Source organism: Xiphophorus couchianus, chromosome 5, assembly GCF_001444195.1.
Source record: "Xiphophorus couchianus chromosome 5, X_couchianus-1.0, whole genome shotgun sequence".
NCBI classification, from domain to species: Eukaryota; Metazoa; Chordata; class Actinopteri; order Cyprinodontiformes; family Poeciliidae; genus Xiphophorus; species Xiphophorus couchianus.
The window spans coordinates 25471726-25489003 of NC_040232.1; the positions used below are offsets into that span (position 1 = coordinate 25471726).

General features: G+C 40.4%; 1 long non-coding RNA gene across 1 annotated transcript; it reads right to left on the reverse strand.

The window, feature by feature from the left end:
* Positions 1 to 323: 323 nt before the first annotated feature.
* On the reverse strand, positions 324 to 12109 carry LOC114143959 (uncharacterized). The gene is made up of 3 exons (XR_003595363.1): positions 12098 to 12109; positions 4193 to 4199; positions 324 to 379 (listed from the first exon to the last, which is right to left on the reverse strand). It is a non-coding gene; the product is annotated as an uncharacterized LOC114143959 (long non-coding RNA).
* Positions 12110 to 17278: the final 5169 nt, after the last annotated feature.

Here is a 17278-nt window from a genome sequence, read left to right on the forward strand (position 1 = left end):
TCCTTTTTTCGTGAAATGTAAGCAAAAATGGAACGCCGTCACATTGTAGCAGTTGCGGAATTTCTGTTTTGTCTTTGGCAAACGTGCCAAACATCGTTCAACAATCGGCTCAGCACGAGCCATTTCTCCCGCCAGTGCTAGTATTTGTTTTGGTTGTATTTACCCATGGTTCTCTTCCTGCTGTTGGAGCAGGCGCCGGTTAGCTTGGCGTTCACACAAGCATTCGAACCGCACCAGAGTTCACTTCAACTGAGAGCTAAGCTTTTAACTGGACCAGAGATCGCATTTTCAGGCCACATCAGAGTTTGGAGGCACATTCGCAGCTCCCCAAATGAACCTGACTTTCTGGGCAAACGAACTAGAGTTTAATTTAAGCGGACTAAACATCACCCTCAGATTCTCTCTACGAACAACTCAGCGAGTGGATGATTTTAGAACTATGCTTCACAGAAAAATTTGCAACTCCTGAACATCGAATATGCGGGAGTACCAAGGCACTCAAAAAACACTTGAAAATTAATGCCAGAATCTGTCAAATGTCACTTCCACCCTATTGTCATTTCCAACGTCAACAGATTAACAGGAACATCACTGAACGGCGTCAATCCTTGGTTCTTACAGCCAGTCACTGCGGTGTTGCTCTGGCTGCCCCCCGTTATGCCATCATACAGTATAAAACCGTGCAGATGTAGTCTGTAGGTTGTTTTTTTTTTTTTTTCAAAATTAGTATTTTTGTCAAATCTTGTACTTAATTAAAATCTACAGTGTTTTGTTGACATAAAATGTGTTTTTTTTCTTAAAAAGAATGGTAACAGCAGCTTGTGTCTTTATCAAAAGACTCACTGCAGGATTAGAAATGCCAAGTTCAACACTCCATAACAGAAACACGAAGACACTTTACTAAAAATTAAGCTATTTAATTCAAGATTAAATTAAATTCTTAAAAAATAGGAAGTGTCTCTTCAATACATTGTACATGCTTGATCCCATGTGTGAGTCACACCTATCCGGCAAAGCACTGACACCTGGGCGTCAGGGCACGGTGCATTCAGGTGACCTGCTTCCCTGAGTGCACAGCCAGATAATTATTTCCAGTTGCATTCAGAGTAAGCACACTTCTTTTCTTTTTTTTCTGCGCGAGATCAGCAAAATATTCCCCCCTCATTTTTGCTTCTCTGACGCTTGTATAAATACCCGCCACCTGGTCAGAGGAGTGCCTTTAGGGGAGCTATCAAAGCATTCATAAAAATCAAGACGTATGTGACATCCAGCGAATTTCCTCCCATGCTGCACACGGCAGGCCAACTCAGGCGGGCCAGAGTTGGGGTAAAGTTTCCCCTCTTTTTTCGTTTTCCTCCTCCCTGGCTAGCAGCTGATGCCTGATTGACTGTGATGTTCTTTTTTTTTTTTTAAGCCCTTCATGTGTTATTCTGCCGCTTGCCTTTTTCTTCATCGTATGTCTTCGCTTATGCTGCTCCTGGAATTCCTACATGGGTTTTGTCCATCCAAAACCTAACCTGAAAATATTTGTCTGCTCGAGCACTTCACTCTTTTGCCCATGAATTACTCAAAACTGCAGCTTTCCCCCCATGCTTCCCCCCTCCCCATTCTTCATTTACAGATTAAGGGGTCTGCGTCGGTGTTTGCGAAAAACACCAGCGAAGGCAATCGGATATTGGGCGCATGACTGTGAATCAATGCATTTGAATGTGGAGATCTGTCGGCAACACGGAGCGATTTCACTTGCGAATGAAAACATTTACAAAGCTGGGACTGATCACACACACTCACACACGTGCACCCCCGTCCCCACCCCGCACCCCCAAACATATCTGGAGTTCTGAAACTCTGGGAAGGCAGCCGTGATAGACTACTGCATTGCTCGGATGATGCCTGGTTGTTCGGTTTTTATGCAGTTTAGCCTGTAGTGGTTTGAAGGCTTTGTAGATTTACTGTATTTTTCGGACTATAAGCCGCTACTTCCCCCCCACACACTTTGAACCATGCGGCTTATAGCCCGGTGTGGCTTTTATGTGGATTTTTCTTCAACCACCAGGGGGCTCTTTAGCAGGAAGTGAATCATTAGAAGTCAAAAATGGATATCAAATAAGAAAGCGCTAATTTTCAATAATTCGCTCATTTCCAGCCCTCTGCTGCGTCCTTGTGAAAAACCGAGAGCGGCAGAGATACCAGCGGCTGTTAGCCCGGTGCGGCTTATATATATACAGTACAGACCAATTTCTTGCCTTATAAATAGTCATGAAAATAAAGAAAACCCATTGAATTAGAAAGGTGTGTCCAAACTTTTGGTCTGTACTGTATGTTTCCAGTTTAAAAAAAAAAAATTTTGTAGATGTGGCTTATAGTGAGGTGCGCTCTACAGTCTGGAAAATGCGGTACAAAAGAAAACTAATAAATAAATGACTATCTTGGATTCGCATGAGTGTATACATGTATTTATATTGTATTTTTCCTGTACAATTTGGGTGGAGGCTTTATGCAAATAAGCCCATTGAGCATTTGCCTCTTATTATTTTTCCTCAGTATTTTTGATCTGTGTTGTAATTGTGCAAACTAAACTAAAAAATAATAATAATTTCAAAGGCACTTAAAATTTTTGCCAAAAGTGTAAGCAAATTTTTGAAAACAGAATCCCAGTTCTTCATAGCAATTCACACAATTAGTGCAACACCTTAGCTTATTTGTAAGATGCAACATTTCAGTCAAAACTCTGCAATTTCTAACAAAAACCCAATTTTTCTTATCAAATCATCCGTTGTACAGTTTAATTTTGTTGGATTCTGTTAGGGTGTTTTCACACTAGACACTTTTGGTCCGCTTTCAACGGACCAGGGTTGTTTTCCCCCTGTGGTCTGGACCTTTTGTGCAGGTGTGAATACATTCATTGGAATCTTGTCACACATCTTGATAAGAGCCACCATTCTATCTGAAGAAAAGTAACCCCAGATCATGATATCACTACCACTGTTTCTCACTATGATTGTGGTGTTCTTGTGGGGATGTGCAATGTTTTTGTTTTGTCGTTTTTTTGTGTGCCAAGGATACTTTTAGGATTTGTTGTTGGTTTATTAGACTGTAACACATTCTCAAACAGTCTAGGATATTTCAGACAGGCTTGTATGGTTTTGCTTTGGAAGAAAATGCTTCCAAATCAAAGAGCAACATGTAGAACACAACCACACACGAGAATTTCTGCAGCTTCTTTGCCATGACCTTTTGAGATATCACTGTCAAATTAACTGCGGCTGATTTTAGCAGTGTGCCAAACAAGACTTAATTTTGAAATTAAATCGAAAGGTGTGTGAAACAAAATATGTTGTGAATTTAGCAACCGTGTCCTTGCAGGTTTTTTGTTTTTTACGTTTTGACCCACACTTTTTTTGTTTTTCAATTTAGAAATGATTTAATATGGCCTTGTTTCTTCAGCTTTGCAAAAAAAATAATAATAATTTGGCCTCTTAGGAGGGTTGGTTAAACTTTTCCTATTCACCGCACATTGCAAAGACAGAGTGAAACCTGTAGGGGGCAGTGTGTGTTTTACAGCCCAGCCTGACTCTGGCTACTACTGGTCATGTTCGGTGCAGGTGAGAGCAGAGACTGCTGCGGCCAGCCTACAGAGATGACTACATGCCTTCCATTCTTCAATGAAGCCCACTCAGTGGGGCCTGCACTTTGGCACTTGAAGCCTACACACACACACACACACACACACACACACACACACACACACGCACTCTCTATCCCATTGGTCCACGTAGGAGGCCTGTAAAGTATTTCAAAATGCCAAACAGCTGGGAGATTGTAGACGTTTGAGGGACACTAATGCACGAGCTGAGGCCTATTGTAAACAACATTACTCAACATGAAAGCCCAGCCTGTCCCACGGGATTTTATTTTGGGGGCTTGGGGGGGAGAGGTGGCACTTGTCCGTCTGCGCCCTGACACACTCCAGCTCGTTTGCAGAGATCAGGGGCCGGAGAAACGATTTCACGCCGACGTTTCCCCCAATCTGTGGGACCTCACCGAATCATAACGCAAAGTCCTCATCCGATCCTCCGGGGCACTCTGAAGCGTGTGCTTATTATCCCATAATAGCAATCAATATTCTACCGAGAAGCAGCTATCGCAGCTGTTTCAATACGGCCCCTCCGTCCCCCCCTCCAATCCGCACTGGAGCTCTAAATTGCTCTTTTCATTTTTTTTTCTCGTAAGCCTCAAACTTACAGCCGCCTGGAGAGTACGACTGGCCAGTGCTTCGCTTTCCTTGCAAAAATGATAAATCCTGCAGAAAACGTCGGTGCGTCACAAGGCTGCCGAGCTCCCAACGTCGTGTGCGGCAAACGGAGAGGACCTGTCCCACCGAAGGCAAGGTTGAGGCCTCTTGAGAGGAACGAAGAAGCTGCAATGTTTGAGGAAGATCCAATCAGGAGAAAAAAAAGGGGGAGGAACATACAGTAAAGGGGAGGGAGCAAGGAGGAATAACACTCCTTTGGCTGCAGACAGTCAATCGGATATCGAGGGACGTGCTTTCAAAAGTCAAAGATGAGAAACGTTCGAGTTTCTCTCAACTGCCAGAAGAAAGCACGTTGCCTTTCAATTGTACGGCTTTAGTCAGGTAAACACAGAATTGCGATGAGTCTCACTGACCTACATTTGCTTTTTCTTTTTTTTTAAGCAGCTTTAAAAGTGTATAACTTAAGATATAATGAAGACGCTTTAGAATAATCCAAGAATCCTTATTACAAAGATGTATTCAAACCCACTGAGCTTTTTGACATTTTGCCCCATTGCAAGCACAAGCTTCAACATATTCTGTTGTAATTTTAAGAGACAGACCAACGCGCAGTTCTGCATAATTATAAAGTGGAAGGAAAATAATTCTCGCTCCCTTTGCTCTGGCACCCCGAATATAAACGCAACCAAATGCCTTAAGAAATCGCCTAATTAGTAAATGGAGTCCATCTGTAGTTAAATTTCAGTGCAAATCCAGCTGTTCTGCGAAGGCCTGCAGAGCGTTAGCGAATAAAATGGCATCACAAAGACGCAGGAACTCATCAGACAGGCCAGGGAGACGGTTTGAAATAAAAATGGACTTTTATTCAACTAAGAAGTTTGCTTCTGGTGGTAAATGAGACACGAATTAAAGGATAATCAAACCACGTAGAAGGGATTTTACTTTTATTAAACTTGTTTCTGTTTTTGAAATCAAGTTTCTTAATTACATTTTCTTTCATGTCAAAAAATATTGCATGCCCTTCTCAATATTTAAAGGAAAACTGACCTTTTCGAACTTTACATCATGTTATAACCTTATTTCCTCACCAAAAACATGCCTGGAGTGTTGCTTTGATTCTTTCAGGCATGTTTGAGGAATTCCTTGAATCTCCCTTGGCAACCATTTGGGTTGCCTAAACGCTTGCTCTCTCACCTAGCGTCAGCAGCAATTAGCAAACACCTGGTGGAAATGGGCAACCGCTGAGCTCTTACAAACTACTTGTCAATGCAACACAGAAAAAAAAAACATTGTTAAAGGCTCAATGAAGAAATGAAGAAAAACGTTGTGACTTCCTGAAGGCGGAGTGTCAGAATGAGCAGGAGCTTCTTAAAGAGAGAGTTCCAAGTTTTAGGCGTTAAATTGTAAAGTCAAATCTCTCTGAAGTCATCATTGATATATGGATATATAACAATTTTTAACAACTGAAGTTTACATAGTTGCATTGTTTTCTAGAAAATGGCACTATGTGCCTAGAAAATATAGAACACTGCACCTTTAAGGCTGTCAAAGTCAAGCTAGCATAACTGACCTACTGCGCAATGCTCTAAAAGAACGTTAAAGAATATGTAGAGACGTTGTGATGACTTCCTGAAGGCGAGGTGTCGGAAAGAGCAAGAAACCTTAAAGAAACCGAGGCCCAATTTAAGGGCGTTAAATTGAAAAGTCACTGCCCCTTTAATGGAAAAAAAAAATCCAATTTGGCAACTAAACCCTTCCTATAATTGCTTACCAGCTTTTTTCCTGCTTTTGCTGGCATTTTGGTGATTTTTCTTTGCTGATTTTTATGCCAGGTTTGTGAGGTTGGACCACCTTATGTCGAGACTCTTACTGAAATCATCCATAGCTGTGTTCCCTTTTGAGTAATTCCACACATATTAGTCAAAAAGGGAATTCTCCGTATGCTTTTGTTACTAATTGATGCAATTATTTAGGCAAACCATCGAGTCTGGTTTTTTTTTTTTTTTTCCTTAAATCCCCCCTGTACCATTCGGTGACCCTTCCACTGGTCAGGCCCATCAGAGATTAAAGGTGAACACAGGGGCAAATCAGTTATCAAGTCAGAAACACTCCCCATCAACCTACCACTGTGCTATTACTGCACAGGAGCACACCCCCCCCCACACACACACACTCCACCTACCCTCATCCGTCCTGCTATAGAGGTCATGACCTCATGTAGCAGCGCTCGGGAAGGAATGAGGGTAAGGTTAAAACACATAGCTGATGCGGATTTCGAGTGAAGCTATACTCTCCGTGCAGAGGTCCAACATACACAGAAACATGGCTTAGCCGCATTGGCCAGGACATTAGAAAACTGTTTCATAAAGCGTATCCTGCCGAAAGTTGCCTGTCCTGCTCGTTTCTACTTGTCAGGAATATCATATTATCATAAGTCATCACCCGCAAACATGTTCAGAAAACTTCCCCTGACATTAGAAGTATTGCTTTTGAAAATTCCCTTGCCACGAACGAGACCCGATTGTGTTTCCTTTTCTGCTTACCAAGACCCAAAACTGTTTAAAACATTAAAGCCTCGCCGGAGCGGCCCGTTTTTATCTGCGTTATCACATTTCTCAAGACGGAGCCTGACGGCTTGTTTTTCAACTGAAGGCGCTCACTCTGTGTGTGGTTCGAAAACCGATAGAGTATTCCAAGCCCTCGCAGTTGCAAAAGTTAAAGGGAATTTCTTGTGGGAGTTTCAGTTTTTTTTTTGTTTTGTTTTGTTTTCTGCCAAAGGCTGGATAAGAAGATTGCTGCTGAACTCGGTGCAGTACGTATTTAGCAACGTCAGGCCTCCAGTCAGCTCAGCTCAGATGAAAAGAAAAAGCAAGAGGAATAATAAGCCAATTTCTTACACGTGCCAGCGCTGGGGAAGCAATTTTTTTCCCCCCAAGATGCTTATTCACACACTATTTCATTTCTACTACTTTTTGTCATAGTGGTGACAAATATCAACAGGGTTTGTGCAAATGAGGGAAGGCTAATTTTGTTATTGCCTAACTGAGCTACACACATTCTCTCTTTTTTATATATATATAGTTATGATTTATAATACAGTCCCTCCAGGAAGCTACGTTCAAAGCTACTAATGCAAATTCATCATGCTCAAATTTTGCGCGGACCTGCAAGTTTCACCAGTCGTCACAACTTTTGTGCATTAGTTTTTAATTTTTTCCTTCTTTTCTTTTTTATCTGTTATTTTTACTTAAATAGTAACGCTGCTGCATGTGGCTGGTGTTAGTTAAATGCTAATTAGTTAATTCATGCCAGTATATCATATTGACCTCGTTCACATTATTCTTACCGGAGCCACATCCCTAGATTTTGTACGGAAGTTGTGCTCACCGTTGGTGTCCACATTTCCCCCCCAAAAATCAGTCACAATATAAAGAGCATGGAGTCAGAGTACAGCTTAAAATAATCCACAGCTTTTTGAAAAAGGTGCTGGAAAAACAGTCATTTTAGGCTGAAACGTCGCAACTTCCTAGAGGGACCAATCATATCAACTTGCAAGTCGTTACAACTTCTTATCGGTATTGTGAAGTAATATTCTTCATCAAAACGTAAGGAATCTGTCTGTGAACGGTCACTCCTTAAGTTGCTTGTCCATTGACTGCTGTGACGGGGCTTCAGGTCACCATGACCAGCCGGAAGCCAAGTAGACTGATAACGAGTAGATGATAATTGTAGAATTCATCATGACCTTCATAATAGGAATAGTTTTGCATCATTTCTTTCATAATGAATATATTTGATTGTGTTTGTGGCCCTTTGACTAGATTAGACACATAGCGAATATGACTGTGGTAAATTTTAAAGAATGACAACAAATACCACATAATAACATTTCTCCCATCCCCACTAGCACTTCCTTGTTCTAGAAAACAGTTACAATCAGCTTTATTCACCAAGTTTGTGCACACAAGCAAGTAATTTGACTTTGGTTTCACTTTGATTTCAATAAATACATGTAAAATATAAATGTATAACAAAAGGGTTTAGGGAACTTAAGCTTGATCTTGTATTTTAAAAATGAGTTCAATTCAGATGTTGGCTCCTCCCCGTGTAAGGTCTACATTTTTCGGCACTCCAAACACATCGAGATCAGGAGAAGCGGGGGCACAATGAAACCATAGAAGGCTAAACAGATGATTCATAATTGGAGGACCGATGAGTGACAATGTAGAAACGTCTAATTTGGTCAGTGGAACAAAAAAAACCAAAACATAAAAAAAAGCCAGGAGCAAAAGAGAAGAAGCCTTTCTGTGTGGAAATGTGGGAAAGTAGACGCAGAGAGTGACATTGCTAAAAAATATTCATACCACTAAAACTTTTTTACACTGAGGCATGTTAATTAAAATAAAAAGCTTCAATGCATCTCATTGTGATTTTGTGTGCTACAGCCACAGAAGGGGTTAGTGGAAGGAAAATAACACTGCATATGGTTTTTTGAGCATTTTTACAACTAAAATCTGAAAAGACTGAATGTTTACGGATGCCAGCGAAGTCAAGTCGGTCGTACCGTACTCTTTCTAGTTTTTGATGAGAAATTAAAACTCTGCTCCTGCAAAATCGTCAAAACTTGGGATACTTTTTTCTACCCTAATTGATCAGAAAATGTTCTTGATTTTTCTTTATGCCGTTTTCTTTAGTTGTCATATTTGTCTCTCCCAAATCGCTGAGTCCTTTATTGGGTTTATATTTTTGAACTTACACACAGCTCGCATTGGATTTTATTTAGTTGTATCAAGAGTAAAAAACCCTGAATGCAAATGCTCTTGTTTATTTTATTTATTTAAAAAATGTCAAAAGCCCCGTGTCCGTTTCTTCCAGTTGGCATGTATACAGTACTTTCACAACACAGCTTTTGTTTTGTTATAAAGATAATAAAAAAAATACTTCTGCAAGGCATTGTTGATTATGATTCGTTGTGAACAATCTCTTTATCAAGACATGATAAAATCAATTTTATAGTCATAAACGTGCACAAAAAAATTACGGCTCTGTTATGTGCAGACTGTATGATTAACTTTGAGCAAATATTTCTAATTGCTTTGGTCAGATTGAACTGTTAGATAAATCTTTTATAGTTTACGCAATAAAATATTTTTTAAAACACAAATAAACCCAGAGTATTAGCTGCCAGGTCTGACAGAATATTAAGAACATACTAAAAAAAATAACAAAAAATTACAAAAATAGTCATGAAATTCAGAGAATAAAGTCATAACATTTCAAGAATTAAGTTGTAATATTATCTCTTTATTCTCGTAGTACTACAACTTTAATCTCGTATTACTCCGACTTTATTCTTGTCCAACTTCATTCTTGTAGTACTATGTCTTTATTCTTGTAAGGTTATTCTCATTCTAGTTTTTTTTATAGCTTATGCAATATAACATTTTTTAAGAATCACAAATTAACCCAGAGTAGAAGTTACCAGGTGCGACAGATTATTAGGGCCATACTAAAAGGAAAATCAAATTATGAGAATAAAGACATAATATTTTGAGAAAAAGGTCGTAATATTATGACTTTATTCTCCTAATAATACAACTTTATTCTTGTATGAGTTTATTCTCTTAATTTTATAACCTTATTCCTGTAATTTAACATTTTTATTTCTTAGCTTGGCCCTAATGCTCCGTAGTAACCAGGAGACAGAATTATGCGTCCTAAAAATGTACTGCGTCATTAAAATTAATAAAAAATGACATCTTTAAAACATTAAGTTTGACATTTTTTTATTTTATGTCTTCATTTGTAACCGTTTCAGTAAGCCACCTGCCTGGCGGAGCAGTTCCGATCTACATAAACGTTGAGCGTATCAGATTTCATGCAGTTTGCTTCTAAAGTCACTAAGGGCTTAGAGAACCCAAGCAGCGAGTTCAGGCCTCGTCATCTGGAAAAACAGTGGCTTAATGTTGTAAAGACCTAATGAAGCATTAGCTCACATTGCATCTACCCCCACCACGTTCCCTTTGCTTCTCTACAGAGAAAAAAAAAAAAAAAGTCACAGGATTGACGGTGTCTAGCCCCTTATCTGCCCGGCAACCTGTTGTTCGTCAGCGGCCTGCCCCGGACTCTGCGGCAGTATTGCCTACGCTCCGTTGACCACTATCTCCCAGAGCAATTGTTGGTAAACACGCCTGAACTGCTTACCCCAACTACAACAGCTTCCTCTAACTCCTAATCCTGGCCACAGAGGACACCCCACCACCCGCCCACTCTTACCCTTTTGACCCTTCCCTCGGTCCAGGACCCCTATGCTCGCCCCTCATCCTCTGTGGTGGTGGCAGTCGATGGACCGGCGAGATAAGCTCGAGTGGAATTCCCGTCTGGGTGTTCTTGGGAGTGACCTGGGTGGCAGAGGAGCGTCAATGAAAATCACTCAGCACTCGGCTCAATGAGGAACCCCGTCTGAGCCTCGGCTGCCTTTCACGAGGAACTTCGGATTCTGCTTTGTCTGGCTCCTGCTCTCGTTGGTTTGAAGTTTTACGAGAAAAAAAACAGCTTGAGAGAAAATGACGGCTTAATTGGGAGTCTATGTGAACTTTTGGCAACCCCTAAACCCGGGGTAAGGCAACCTCAAACAGTCTAATACGTGAATCAAGGAATGAGCTTAGCGCCGGGAAAGGAGCTTGAAACTTGCCCCCAAGAATGAAAAAGGAAAACATATTTGGGTAAAGTTTACAGTATCACCAGACATGAAATCTGTTCTTAATGACCACGTGAGACAAAGTTGCTTGAAATTTTATGGCAAGCTTCGCTCGCAAATAAGACTTTCAAGGGCAAACTGGGATCCTGTCCGCCATATTCGCATATACATCTTGCATTTCCTGAGAGAGTGCGGCTTGGTGGTGTGGGGCCCAGTTGTCTGGGAAAGAATGCTAGGGCTCTACAGTGGCCTGGGTTAGGCAGCGGCCCGGCTATTGTGCCCCAGGAGAAGGTAATTAGGAAGTGAAACCTTGACCAGTTGACAGCAGGCTTTGTTTGGGGGCAAGTGGGCCAAGAGAAATGCTTTTGAAAGCTTTTTCACTTTCTTTGCAGAGGCAACCTCGGCCCCTTCCTCTAGAAACATGCTGAGGGAGATCATGCAAGTAAAAAAAAAAAAAAAGCATTTGAAGGGAATAAAGTTTTTACTAAAACAAAAGAAATCGATAATGAGCGCATTTGCAAACAGATATCAACGTGAATCTATGAAACATAATTTGCTTACTACAAATTTAATTTCTAATTTATTTATTTTTTACGTGTATTTACTATTTTTTAACACCTTGACCTTTTTCACATTTCATATGCAAATAAAAATAATCATTTTATTGGGTTTTAATTTGAAGATCAACACAAACTTGTCCATATTTTTTGAAGTGGCAAGAACACAAAAAGGTTTCATTTAAAGTTGCTAATAAAAAAAAAAGAAGCTAAAAATCTAACACATGTTCCTCTAAACACATTTGGAAATTACACGTAAAGCAGGAGAAGCATGAGACAAACAAAACATCTGGAAGAAACGGAAACTACCTGGAAAGTCCTTTACCACAACAAACGGATTCCTTTGTGTTGGAGCCTCAGCCTTGAAGCTAGTCTATAAAACACAAGAGACAAGACAGGAAGAATGTACACATCCTTTGTTGTCATCTCTGTTTTTTATTACCCATTCAGCTTTCAAGTGTTTCAGGAACCTCTGATCTTTCATATAACTTGAAAAAAATGCTTGTTTAGTCGCAACGTTTAGCACTGAGAGGCTAATTTAGGCTAGAATAGCTTCCGTGATCGACCAACTCCTTCTGGCACAACTTGAACACAACAACAACAGTCTTTTCCAGGGACCCATCAGATTAGATTTATGGAGCAAAAATTAACCTCCAGTGGGGCCAAAAGACTGAGCTTTTTGGCTATTGTTTGTGTTTATGGATGTTGCGTGTGCTCCAGTTTTACAGGTGTACCGGAAACGTGAATAGAAAAGGTTCCGGTCAGACCTTTTGTATGTAAAATTGGAAAAAAAAAAAAAGCAATGAATTGCATTAAAACTTTAAAAATCTATATATTTTATTAAAATTGAGTCATTTCCTGCAGTGAAACATGATTGTGGCAAGTTCATGCTGTCAGGTGGCTTTTTTTAAAGCAGGGAGATGAGGATGTTGGTGAGACTTGAGTGGATGATGGAGGTCAATAGAAGGCATCACAAAAGATGTAACAGTTTATACCAACAATTATCCGCATTTTAGAATGGCCCAGGAGTCACCATTCTTAGTTAACTTGTGCTCAAAAACGTCAATGTGTAAATGTGAAGACGATGCAGAGACACGGTCTGTTATGGCTGTGAAAAGTGACTATGAGGTATAGATTCAGAGGGGCTGAATACAAACACTTCACAGATTTTTATATGTCAAAAATTTGGAAAACATTGCATCATTTCCATCTAAAATGGCAAAGTTCGAAAAAGTTTAAAGGATATGAATATTTGCAGATTCGTATGTAATTGTAGCAAAGGTGAGAATTTTCTGCAAAGCTGAACCTCAAGCTAGAATCCTCTTACTGAATTAACTATGAACTCTTTTGCACACTTACCTTTAACCATAAATGTTTGGATGAGCTTTTCAGTAGCATTTTGATGGTAATTCTACTTCTAAATGCGGCGAGACCCGTGTGTAAAAATAATAATAAAAAAAAATATCCCTTGAATACTTCAACATGAAAACAAACGCTGTCCTGTTTAAGGTGGAAAATCCTGGAAAAAATTTCATTGGAACTGGGAGCAAACGTTACAAAACCCATGTCTCACTGTAAAAACACTGGGGAATCTCAAAAAGCTTCCAGATGAATCATGTATCATGAAATTTTACAAGCAAGTAAAACCCGAAGTAACACTACAGGAAACAAATTTGGAAATTACACGTAAAACAGAAGCATGACGCAAACAAGACATCTGGAATGAACTGAAACTACCACGTCTTTAACCTTAAAAGCCCTTTACCGCAACAAACAGATTCCTTCATGTTGGAGCATTAGCCTTGAAGCTAGTCTATAAAACACAAAGAGACTAGATGGAAAGAGTGTCCGTGTCCTTTGTTGTCGCCTTTATTCTCGGCTCTGTTACGGGAATTCCTTGACCGATGACCCTTGGCTGACAGTGGTTTAACATGTTTGTTTTTCTGCTTTGTTTGTTTCGGCAAGGAGAACCAGGTGCTCGGATACCTTCCTGAATGAGTCAGCAAGAAGTAGTGGATATACAGCAATAAAACACGTTTTTGCATCGCACGTTATTATCTGTTTACCTTGGTACGAGGTTGTACACTTAATGCCGCATACATTTTGTTTGCAATTTAGTGCAATCATGCTTTTATTGTGTTCTCACAGCAAGAAGACCTTGGGTCCAAATACTTGACAGCATATGGTTCTTTCGGGGTACTCTGGTTTTCTGTCACAGTTCAGATTCTATACAGTGAATTGCAAATTGAGATGCCATTGGAAAAGGATTTTTCTAATGCAGAAAAGTTGGCTTCCTATATGCTCTCAATTGGTTTGGGAACTGCTTGCCCGAACATGGTGTGGCATTTTGGGAGGTTAGCCTTTGGTTCTTCTGAGATTGTTTCAATAGAGGCTTTCAGCTCATTTACATGTCTGTTGTCTCCCTCTCAGACCTCCATTGGTTGGACAAGTTTGCTGGCAAATCAAGCAGACACCAATGACACCATGGTTAGCTACCAGCCATTGGCAGTTTGGGCAGGTGCCAAGTCCTGCTGAAAAATAAAATCAGCATCCCCATAAAGCTTTTCAGCAGATTCCTTGACAATCCTTTCGAGGCTGCGATCATCAATATTTCATGCGCAAGATTTTATAACACATTCTACTCCACTTTCCACTTGAATATGACACCAACTCCATTTGGTGCGAACAATTGTCTGCCGGGGAACTGTCAAACCGGACTTATACCAAGAGTGTGCTGGCCATATTGGGTTTTTTATATTTAGAGACTCTTTTATTCATTTATTTTTGTGGCAAAGTTTGTATGTATTCAAGAGTTGTCCTTTAAGACATTTATGTTGTCTTTCTGTAGTTGGCCACATTTCCTTAGTTTAAACATTGCTGTTGTAACTTTGCTCAACTTACTATTTTTGGTTTGTTTGTGGTAGCATTATGTTGCAGTTTACATCCATGTGTGTGTTTTTTTCTTTTACAGTTGTAGTAGATTACTTTATTCTTTTTGTACTCATTATTAAATGCCACAGCCAGAACAGATGTATGGGAGGGGCCAGCCCAGCCGTTCCAGTTTAAATTGGTGCAAGACGTCACTGATTGCATCATTGGATGCAAATGGAGGGTTTTCTTTTTGTGTTGCACTGTATATTCAAATTAAAGAAACCTTTTGGGTTTCCCTGTACTTATTTATTTATTTTTTTTAGTTTACAAACCACTTAGTTGTGTAGATGAGTTTGAAAATGAGATCTAGGGTTTTCCCCAGTGAATTATAAGCCTGGCGGGCCACCTTGTTTTACTTGTGCCCTCACCAGGCTATGCACTGCTTATTTTTTAAGTCTATTAAAATGTTTGCGTTTTTAAGACTTTATAGTTGGTGTTCAAGTATTACTCTTCCAATCTTTCAATAACACTTAATTACCAAGTGATATTTTCAAATTTTCTGTCAACTTTGAACATTCTTTTTTTTTTTTACCCCTCCAGGGGGTCTTTTTGTGGGCTCTGGTGTCCCTTATATGAAAGTAGGCTCACAGGAAAGGCGGAAAGAAAAAGGGGAAGACATGCGACAAATATCGTCGGGTCCGGGAGTCGAACCCGCGACGGCCGCGTCGAGGACTCAAGGCCTCCAAACATGGGTCGTGCTATCCCCTATGCCACGCCCCCAACTTTGAACATTTTTTAACTCAAAAACACGGCATGCCGCTTTATGAACGACTGCCCAAGCGCCCAACCACCGGGCTTAGCAAGTTTTCTGGGGAAATACTCATAGATTAATAACATTAATCCTGGTTTCTTTTTGTTTAGGTTTTGTTGTTTGGTTTCACCTATTTTCTCATTGTGCAGTTTAATGAAATGCAGGTGTGTTTCCAGTTCCAAATAAAACCAGCAAGACTTTGGCTGCTGGGAGTTTGATGAACTCAGAAAACCAAGATTTCAAGGAACACAATCCACCAGTGAGAGCAACGGACAGTATGATGCTGGTTTCTTCTCATCTGTCTTGAGACCGACTACGCTACGTCAGTCTTCAATCAAGCTTATTTTTCTATCACATTTCAGCAACAATACAGTTCAAAGTGCTTTCCGTCATACGAACAAAATATAATCACCAACTTGAGAACAAACTTTACATTTTATGAAGTGCCTTCATCAAAACCATCAGTACGCATGTTGGTCAGCGTTCCATTAATTATGGATCAAAGGCAACTCTAAACAGGTGTTCCTTGATTTAAAGGAACTCGGTGTTTTATCTGTTTCGCAGTTTTCTGGAAGTTTGCTCCAGATTTGTGGTGTAGAGAAGCTGAATTCTGCTTCTCCATGTTTTGTTCTGGGGATTCAGAGCAGAACCGGATCTGGAAGGTCGATAGTCGTTGAGTGGTTTATTTTATGGTATAATATCCTGGTTTCTTTCTACAGCACTAAGCTATTATCAACATAAACAAGAATAGACATTTGAAAGTTGTCACTCTGTAACTAATCTATAAAAAATATAGATATACATCCCCTGTCGATTTGGAAAAAACGATAAAGATATAGAAAAAAAGGATAACGGGACTTCATAATGAAGAATCTGTGCGTTCTCTGAACAGTTCTAACTTGTGCCACGGTTTAAACACACTTCTTAAACTCGTGTTTTGGAAAAATTACATCACCTACTTAAGGTAGTTATTCTTGCCCTCACTCAGAGTTTATGAACTTGTTGAGGAAAAAAATCTGGGGCTCTATAGGCGGCTTAGCAACTCCTGCTGTCCCTTTACAAAGCTTACATCTCCTAGCACAAGTGTCACAGAAAAGCTTTTCCATGGGAGTGAAGTCGACGGATTGCTCTCGACTTTCTCCTGGAGACCGCGACAGGGATCGGGCCTCCATGGCTGCGGTGATTAAAGATTTTACAGAGTTGACAGAGAAGCTAAACGTTGCCAAGGAACATTTAGATAAATGGTGGCCTCCCCGGGGCCAGTGTTATGTCAGTCCGAATGGGCACCGGATGACATTTTTACAAAGCTGGTAATCACAAATACAATTGTGTCTACTCACGAGGAAAACACACTCACACTCACACACAAAACACATACACTTCTCAAGAAAGGACTTGTGGCTGCTGTCGTATCTTGTAAGTGCGTGTATATGTGTGGTGAGTGCCATAGTTGGCTGGTGGGCCGGTGTTTGATGATGAAGTCATGAGTTTAGGTAAACTCCAGATGGCCAGGCAGAAAGTAAAACATGTGCCATCTGCTTAGATTCAACCGCAGCTCAACACCTCCCCTCTTCGCTCCGTCTCTTTCTCCCCGTTTCCCCTCGCCTCTCAGTTGGCAAAATGAAGGGACTGCGACGCTCGGAACATTAATGCCATTAGTGAAATGTGTCAGAAGAGGCAGCCAGGCACAACGCATTACGACGGCTACTCCGCTGTCGCCGAGGTCCGTGTGTGCCGCTGGCTGACGGCGTTAAAATGCTGTAAACGAAGAGAGGGATTGTAATGTGCATCACCCCATGATAAATATTTGAAGCCAAACAGCAATAAATGTTTGCCTTTAATCTCAAGTGGCTCTCTGATGCTTTATGGCATGCATTTTACTTTCAGGGATAAACTAGATGGAGCCTGTTTTTTGGTGGTATATGGCTTCATCTTTATCATGGTCCATGACAAAGTCGAGAGACTCGAGGTGAAAAGGCCTGATAAATTTGCTTAATGAAAACATGGCAATTTTGGGGGCAAAAAAACCCCCCTAATCTTTTGATTATTATTGTTTTAAGCTTGAGGTGTGTGGGTTATTTTTG